The 9,796-nt window shown below is 40.8% G+C and overlaps 1 protein-coding gene across 1 annotated transcript in view; it reads right to left on the bottom strand.

Annotated features, from left to right (window-relative positions):
* The window catches only part of Slc24a3 (solute carrier family 24 member 3), a 485,196-nt gene that overhangs the window by 236,685 nt on the left and 238,715 nt on the right, over positions 1-9,796 (bottom strand). The window lies entirely within an intron of this gene.

Raw genomic sequence — 9,796 nt, 5'->3', positions numbered from 1 at the left:
AAAAAAAAAAAAAATTAAGTCTTCCTTTCACTGTTCAGAGAAGAAGAAATTTGCCAAAGAAGCTATTGTTAGTTAAATGTCAGTCTCTGTGGGGTGGGAAGGAAGAGAATCATCACCACCCAGGGCAGCTGCTCCCTGGGGTTGGTCCACTGTCAGGGCACTGTCTGATCAATGCATCAGAATAGATCATGGACCCCAATTCAGGCTTCAGCCACCATTAGTTAGAGAAGTGGGGATTCATTGGGTTATTTGTTGGTATAGAGTCTTGCTTTCTGGAGTGGAGACAGAAGATATGTTGACATGCAAGCTCTTCCAGAAGGCTATGTGGGCTCCACCATCACAAAGAGAGCAAGATCATGACCACACCAGTGGCATAGGTTTGTGGCTTAACACCTTTTCTTCTGCTTAAGCTAGTTATGACAGTGAATCAGAAGCTCCGGAATTGAATTCAGGGCAGAGTGGCAAAAACCCTGGATGGCCAGGCCACTACTCCTTGGAGCATTCTCTAATTCTGTCTAAAGATTTTCCTGAAATCTCTGAGATTCCATAAAAGCAGAATCTGAGGGAAATATCAGAACCATCAAGGTTCTCACTTTGAGACCATTTCTAGGTAAGCCTAATTTTCCCAGCTTCCCCAGGGAGTTCCTTTGGATGCTATCCCATCAATACCTAACTCCATACATCCTAAGTCAGTCGCACTCTATTCTTTCCTGCCTCAGAGCAACCAAGCACTTGCCCTGTGTCCTTTCTGAGGATGGCTGGGATCACTATTTCTTCTGGAACCCAACTGAAAACTAAACATTATTCTTGTTCCTGAATGCTTAATGGTGTAGACTTGGATTTCTTTCTGCCCCCAAGCCCTCCTCTGCATCTATGTCAGACTTCTCATCTATAGAATTTTAGTTAGGTCTATAGTCAGGCCTTCTAGATTCCCCTCTAGGCTTTACCACTTATGAGTTGAGTACCATTTGGGTAGCAGTGACTTGATTTACTCCTAAAATTTGTGACTGCAGTCTCATAAACGCCAAAAGTTGAACAAAACTAAGTATTAAGACTAGACGTGAACTCAGTGTCTAGAAGGTAGTAATTTCTCAGCAAATTATTTTTACTATCTTATTCTACATATTTTCTGCACCTACTTCACCCAAATAGCAACATACTACCCTCTCTTTGGTGTTGCTTAAAACACCTGCTTCTGTTTTCTGTTTGGGCAACTCTTCACAGGTAAGGGTAGTTTCTTATTCATATTTTTTTCCTAAGTTCCCATCATGAGACATTATGTAATAAATGATGGCCTCTTCAGTGAGCACAAGGTCATAAAAACCTTTATAAGTTCAACCACATAATGAGCAGCTATGAGAGTTAACATGTATGATGTTGCTATCCAGATTCCAGGGTTCCTAAATTAAACAAGATTGTCATTATGCATTGTGGAATTCTACTGAGATGTTCTTTCATGACAAGTCAGTTGTGCTTTTTTGATCCTTCCAGGGGGACAATTAAGTGAGGATAGATGAATCTCCCAGAAATATAAGTACATGACTAATGAATCCAACTCTTCATAGAGTTTAGTAACCAAAGGGACACAAATAAGATACCAATTAATTTATATGCTTTCAATTTTACATGGCCACCACATGTAGAATGGCTTTCCCAACTGAATTGGCTGAGAGATATACAGAACATATAGAATATTCTAGGGTCTTCTGTGAGAAGAGTCTTATAGGCAAAACATACTATTCCTTATCTGTTAAAGGCCCAGAACCATTTCTCAAGCAGGAAGTAAGACACTATAGTTCTCAATTACTGTTACTGAAATAGAGGACAGCAAATTGAACACCTTTTCCTTTAAAGCAAAAACTGAAATTTGGGATGCTGCATATCCTGTGATACCTACATAGTTCTAAAAGTGAGTATCCTGGTTAGGATTTTATTGGTGTGAGCAGGCACCATGACCAAGGCAACTCTTGTAAAGGACAACATTCAGTTGCTGTTCAAATGGGGCTGGCTTACAGGTTCAGAAATTCAGTCTATTACCATCAAGATGGGAGCATGGCAGTGCCCAAGCAGAAATGGTACTGGAAGAGCTGAGAGTTCTACATCTTGTTTCAAAGGCAAACGGGAGAAAACTGGCTTCTGCAAAGCCCACCTCCACAGTGAAACACTTCTTCCAACAAGCCACACCCACTCCAACAAGGCCACACCCACTCCAACAAGGCCACACCTCCTAATAGTACCACTCCCTGGCCCAAGCATACTCAAACCACCAATGTAAGATTTCTAAAAATCAACAAAAGTAGGTTTTACTGTTAAAAATAAGCCCTATACCCACATACAACTATCTCATAGGATTCTCAAAATTAGCCTTTGATCTTCTTCAAATGATCCTGGAGAGGACAATGGCTGTTTTAGCTTGTTCATCTTTCATTACAAATACCCAAGTCCTTTGTCACCTAGGAATTGCAATGATCTAATGCATATCACACTGTCCTGAATGGATTTCAGTCTGAAAACCAAGTATGATTATAATGCTGTTAACAGCTCAACTCCTTTCGTACTTTCTTAGGCAGACCCCATATTAAGTTTATTATGTGTATCTTCTAATGTTTCACAACTACGATAATGAAGTATGTCTCATGGAAGTCCCTACTGACAGCACAAAGAACTGAATCTCAGTGTATGTGCCTATATCCATTAACCCTGAAGGTAGCCAGAGTTAGCAAGGTCTTGATCACATATGTAGCAAGGTGCCCATAGTGGTCATAGAATTGTCTTGGTTTTCTCTTGAGGACAAGGAAACAAACCAGAAGAGCTGGGAGTTAATATCCCTAGATGTAGCCCAATGACAGATGGGCTAGGAACTTGAGGATAAAAACCTACAGCCTACTTCATGTACTCCATATCCTTGAGCTCTTTAGGGGGACTGAGTGCTAATTATCCATGACAAAAACCTGCTTGTTACCATACCACATCCTTTCCTTGCCAGTAACCAATTGAAGTTTCCTGGATCACTTCCCAAATAAGCCACTACCACATAATTCTCTGCTCAGGGTCTGCCTCTTAGGGAAACCAGTTGAAGACAGTATCAGGAAGAGCAGCATATACCTGCTCCCATTCCAGATCTGTGAGAAGAGAGAGTATAAAGTCTAGGAAGCCCTGGAGAAGATGCCTAGAGAATCTTTAGATAAGCTGCTTCCTCCCAGGAGTACAGTTGCATGCCAAGTACGAAGCAAGATGTAAAGCCACATGCAAAGTGGATGAAAGGAAAGATGCTGGCAGCAAAGGACCAGTCTGAGAACTTGTTGAACCTCAGATGTTCTTAATGACAGCACATGATGAAATGAAGGAAAAGAAGCTGCATGTGTGGATAGGAATATTTCTAGTGCAAGTCTAAGATGACAGGCGTTATGATCCTCTGACCTCTTTCAACTTTCCACTTGGTAGTGACTAGTCACTGAACCGGACCTGTGGTCTGTTAAAAACCTGACATATTCTATAGCACTCTAGAGACTTGAGACATGCTAAGAGGTTTTTCTTTCTTTTTCTTTTTTTTTTTTTATCCTAGAGAAGGAACAACGTTATCAGCCAGAACATGAACAGAGTTTTGCTTCCCAAAGACGACTGGTGTGGGGCCAGCAAGGCCTCGAGTCATTTATCCAACCCACTGGAATTCATTGATGACAAGTGGTTGTGCCAGAGATGGGGCTGTGCTTAGGAGACATGGCTTTGGGACAAACTCTTGTCTTCAATATTCTTGCTTTGCAGTTCCTCATGATACACAGTAGCCGTGACTTAGCCCCGGGGGAATAGAAGACTTTCATGGCTATCTGAAACCATGCAGATGCTGAATCCCACTGATTTCTCCTCTACATGCATTACTATGATGATGTGATTAAAAATTAGATACACTGAAGTTTAAGAATAACTGACAATGAAACAACAGAATAATTGTAATGATATATCATAATAAAGTTATATTATTGGAGTATCTTTCTCTAAGTATTGTGTTTAAAGGAAGTGACTTATAGCTTCTGTTTGGCATGTCTGAATTGCCATCATAATTAATCTTGTGCTTTGTTGTCATTTTAAAGTAGAATAGAATAAACTTAAACACAAGTGCTATATTACAGCAGCAGTTACTCTGATGACCAGATGGCTAATAAGAGGCTGCATACACAGCAAGGATGGCTATCCTGGGCAAAAGTGTAATTTCATATCCCAGGTGGGACAGAGTGTTTTGGTGCCAGACTGCAGCTGTTTTCTAGGATTTTCCATTTGACTATGGGTATCTGAAACCATGGGAAACAAAGCTGCAGTTATGTGAGGATGACAAAGTGTGGAGAAGCAACACAGATTTGAGTGCACTAATTATCTATTGGACACAGAGGGGCAGGTACGATTCTTTTTTCTTTCAGAGCATAAAAGCTCTTGTGGGGCTTAGTACCCAAGTGTGGTTATAAAAGCGAGCTGATCCATGAAAATCTTTGGAGAAGAATCAGTTCAGATTCCACTGCTGACATGTCCACTCTAATCCCACAGGGGCTAAGAAAAACACAGGTCAGGGAGGCATGTAGCTATAGGAACACTCCAGCTTTCTGAACTACACTAGCCAAGCTGCAATGGATTCAGGCCTGTGTTTTTACAGGCCTTTACAAAAACTGTCTCTGAGGTCAGAGTTCAGAAAATCTCACCCACCCAAAGAAGGGGATGTATGTGAACTCTCAAGGCTATTCTCCTTGTTAGATAAAAGCGAAAAACTACAGCATGAAAGGTCACGCTGAGAGAACAGCAGCAAAGCATTTTGCCAGCTGATTTACAGACCCGAGTTAGGTCAGAAGGCCACTTTTGAAATAAAAATAGAGTCCTAAAGTGGCGTCGGGTGTCCTGGGAAATCAGTGAGGCCCTGAGCTTGCACTTCATTTCTCTCAGGGGGAGAGGGAGGCTGCGCTGTTTATCAATTTCAGGAAGGCTGGGACAGGGCCAGAGCAAGGTTGCAAATGCCCCTGCCCCCGCTCCAGATACTGATGGCAGACTCTGGATTCAGATCACATCCTCAAATGAAATCCTTAGGAATAACCAAGATGACAGATGGGAATAAATGAGAATGATCAAGGACTCCCGGCTGGCAGCATGGATGAGATATCTGAAGGTCTCCGAGGGGGGTGGGGTGGGGGAATCTATGTCCAGGGACCTATATGTTCTGTTTTAGTACCAAGCTTCTCATCAATTGTACAGGCTGCCTCTTGTGAGAGTGACAGCCACATTCTGTCCTCTCAAACCCTGAGTTAGTAAATTTAACGCTACTTTGCATTAAATCTAAATGATATTGTGCTAGAGAGTATAGATAGTAAAGACGGAGTTTATGCCAATGTCCCTTGAGTTATGATTGGGTCACATCCTAATAAGCTCACAAGGTATAAATACACTAAGGAATATGCTTTTAATACATGTCAGCTACCAAACACCACAGCCTTTTGCATGTGTCTTTCATTCGGGATTCCAGAATATTGGGGCGTGAAGTGAGAAATGTGTTGCCGCCGCCGCCGCTAGGATCATTTGAGTATTTAATTGGGTATTGCTTTGTCCTCTTCTTCAGAGGCAGTCCTCTGTAGGCAGCCACCTCATTCTGCTGTGCATCTCAACACATCCCCACACTTACCCTTCATTAGGTATATGATTTGTACACATATTTTCTAACGCTCCATGTCTTGCTTTTTAGTGCCTCTTAGTATTATTTTTCACAGGCTAATTTTAATAAAATTTAACCTACCATTTTCCCTTCATAAAGGATGCTTTCAGTGTTACAGATAAACCATCATTAGAAATCCAAGGTCCCTTAGACTTTCTCCCATGTTACCTTACATTCTGTACCTGGGTCTATATTTTATATATGCTTTGCATGGACAAAGAGTCACGAGCTAAATAAGGTCATCGAGGTTCCTCATATTTTTTACTTAACTAATTTCACCTAAGGCCAACCCAATTTCTATTTTTTCTTTTTAATTACCAACATTTTGGATAAATACCAACTACTCCTCCCATGAACCTCCAGGTGGATTTACAAAAGCAATCGCATGACCAGCAACAAAATGGCTGGCCATGGACTATGTGGGTCTGAGGGAACAGCAAGAGTGTTGAGGTAAGGAGGTAGAGCTGAGCTTTCCCAGGCAATTTTTCTGTTTTCCAGACATTTTGCTAAAGAAACCTTTCTGCTGTCTTGGTTCAGCCTGTTTCTTTAACTATAGGAATGATTCTTTGAGTCAGTTTTGGACAATTTACTTTGTTCCACTCTTCTGCCTGACTTAATTCTGGAATTTAAATAACATGCAAAGACATTTCACTGTAGAGTAGAACAAAACGTCCTTCCTACAAATGTTTTTAGGTCTTTTCCATAAGTCTAACCATTGTCCGAGTTTTTAATTAAATTGGAAATAGGATTTAAAATAAGTCTCATATTCTACCCAAGAATATCTATTCATTAAACACTTTATGTTTAGATATATGTTGCACATGTTTCTCTTTACATAGGCAGTACATGGTTAAAGTCAATTCTACTATTTTATTTTATATATATATATATATATATATATGTACTATACAAATAAAATTGAATGTATTCACTTTCAATTTTTGGAAGCTTCTGATTTCTACACACTTGTCTTTGATCATTGATACTTTCTTATATATTTCAAGAGATTATCAATCGATGTTCATGGTTTTCTAGTTCTGTCATCATGTTATCTGGGAATAAATGTAATCCTATATGCAATGCCATGCAGTAGAACATTAAAGAAAATGAAAACCGAGGGTAGCCATATTCTGTGTTGACTGTGACTTTTACAGGCCATATCTACTTATCTCCTTGTCACTTGTGCTGCTTCTCCTGTTTTCAGAGAGTTGACATCACTGGGATATTCTTCCCTGAAACCTCAAGTACTCTGCAAACACAGAACTCACAAAAGCATAGAACACAATGGTGGTTAGTGAGGAAGCTGCATGGGCTGTTGATTAAAGGGCCCAGAGTTCAGTTAGGCAGAAGGCTAAGTTCTGTGGCTCGACTCTGCAGCATGGTGTTTTTAGCTAATAATAATAATCTACTGTAATATGTAATACAGAACAAATAATAATAAGTCGAGATGGGTAATATACCATGAACTTAAAAACTGTGACAGTTTGTTGATAGATTCTAAATACTCTGGCCACAATAAGTGAATGTGTGTGTGTGGGGGGGGGTGGGTAGGGGTAATAGACATTTATTAGCTCAGTTTAATCTTTTCATAATGTGAAAATAATCTATTAGAGTAGCCCATAAATACTATACATAACAAAAAAAAAAAAAACCCAAGCACTTTAAAAAGCACATTTCCTCTAGGAAATGATCTAGGTGTTCTCTAGAGTCCTATCTCTATACTGTATTCCACTGCTTGATATTTTATTATTATTCAAGCTTTGCATGCTTGAAAAAAAATCCCTACCTGCTAACAAGGAATGAGTCTTTAATGTACTACCAAATATGGTTAGTATTCCCTTTGACAGTGTAGAAACTTTAGCAATTTTCCTTTTAAGGTAATCTGAAAATCTGGCTATGCTGTCATCTTGTGTTGGGAATCTGAAACACTTTCTACCCTTCTATGCATAACAGGCGCAGGGACACAGCGGGGGTGGGGGGGGGACCTTCCTGATAACTTGAAACCATGTGACACAGGCATTGTCCTGCTTTAAAAAAAAAAAAAAACGGGACCTCCCTAGGTGCTTTAGGCAATTTTCCTGTTGCCTCCACTGGCTTGCTGGGGTTACAGGTACATGCCCCAACACCCAGAGGAACCTCCTGATTTTTTTTTTTTTTTTGCCCTGATTTGGACTGTGGGGATTTTACAAATAGCTGACACCAGATCCACATTGGCTTCAGAAGAAATGCCAGTCTCCAGTCACCACTGCAGCTTCATGAAGGGAGCTCCCTCAAGACCCATGAGGAGAAAGACAAGTAGAAAATCTCCTCAGACAGTTTAATTAAGTTGAATAACTTCCACTGTTCAGGAAAATAAACCAAACCAATTTTCTCTATTAGGAAAAATGACAATTCAGCATCCAGACAGATTGCTGAATTAATAAAAGTTCATTAGGAAATCCATCTTTTAATTAGAAGTTCCTATAAACTAAGCCACCAAATTAAGGGTTGGTCTGATTATGAAGGACAGTGAGTATCCATGAGAGCAAAGGCTAGAGCTAGCCCAGTTACTCCTACTTTTAGATGGGCATTGACTTGAGCTCATGCTCACCCTCTGCAAGGAAGATGTCACACAGGTGACAAAAGTTCCCTTGAGAGAGACTGGTGACCAGTGGGTGTCACTCATGACAGAAGCCATCTGAAGACACAATGAAACAATTTCATGTCTGGAGTTCAGCCACCAGGGTTCGGATGGTGGCTCCCTAGCTCAGCTACCCTGGGATGTGGGTGAGTGATTCACCTAAGTGACTTCAGGAATGGGAACTTGGACCACACAGTTGTACACAGTGGGTTATGTGGGATGGAAAAAGTCACACTGGTGAGTGAACACAGTTGCAGAAGTGCCTCCAAAAACAGCTGCTATTGCCCCTGCTAAGGCAGCTATTATTGTTACAATCACTTCACTGCAGGGACAGTGTGGATGGCTGAGAACTAGGAGTCTGCCCTGAGCCAATTTTCTTACCCTCAAGCTTCATTGTTTTGTTTTAAATGTGTAAATTAAATATATTAGATGAAGCTCATTTTTTAGAATAAGAAGCACATGTATTAGAATCTTCAAGAGTCACACGGATATGAGCTTCATGCTCTGTTGAATGTATGACTATAGAAAAGCTGACCCTTATCCAATGTTTTTCTGCTTATAGTTTCTGTCATCTGCAGTCACTACAGTCTGACAATATTGAATAGAAGATTTCTAAGATACACAATTCATCAGATCTAAACTATGTCTTTGGAGTGGCCTGGCTCATCCTTTATTCCAGGGTATCCATGGTATGTGTGCTACCCACCCACTGGTCACTAGGCGGACATCTCTGATATCAGACCCACTGTTGCAGAATTGTAGTGGATGTTCCCAGAGTACTCATACAGAACATATCACCTGTATATGAGATAGTTTGGGCTCTCAACTAAAACTCTAACTTATCCACGATCTCTAAAAGCAATATCTTTGGTTTTAAAAATAGCAAAGTTGGGCTTCTGGAGGTTAGTGAAATAAGCAGAGGCCAGAAGGACCAACTCTGGAGCCAGATGCAGTAGGGCCTTCTAATCCAGCCTTGTCCAGTGTCCCTCTAAACCCCCACCTAGTGACCACAGGCCTTGGTGGTCAACATGTGTTCTGTTCAATGGGCTCAAGAATACTTGCATTCACTCTCCTTAACCCCACTGTGGGGCCATTCCAAGCAGCTTCCTCTACCACTGACTTCAGTACTGCAAAGATGTGTATGGTGGTTTGAATATACTTGGCTCAGAGAGTGACAGACACCATTAGGGAGTGTGACCTTGTTGGAGTAGTTATGGCCTTGTTGGAAGAAGTGGATCACTGTGGGGATGGGCTTAGAGACCCTTCTCTAAGGATGCTGAATATCCTGACTGCCTTTGGGTCAGATATAAAAGTCTTCACTCCTCCAATACAGTGTCTCCCTGGATACAATGTTTCCGGTCATGATGATAATGAACTAAACCTCAGAGCCTGCAAGCCACCCCCAATTAAATGTTGTCCTTTATAAGAGTTGCCTTAGTCATGGTGTCTGCTCACAGCAATGAAAACCCTAACTATGACAACATGTA

Source organism: Mastomys coucha, unplaced genomic scaffold (genome assembly GCF_008632895.1).
Source record: "Mastomys coucha isolate ucsf_1 unplaced genomic scaffold, UCSF_Mcou_1 pScaffold15, whole genome shotgun sequence".
In the NCBI taxonomy this organism is placed as follows: domain Eukaryota; kingdom Metazoa; phylum Chordata; class Mammalia; order Rodentia; family Muridae; genus Mastomys; species Mastomys coucha.
The sequence above is the reverse complement of the archived record's forward strand: the minus strand, read 5'-3'. Positions and strand labels throughout refer to the sequence as shown.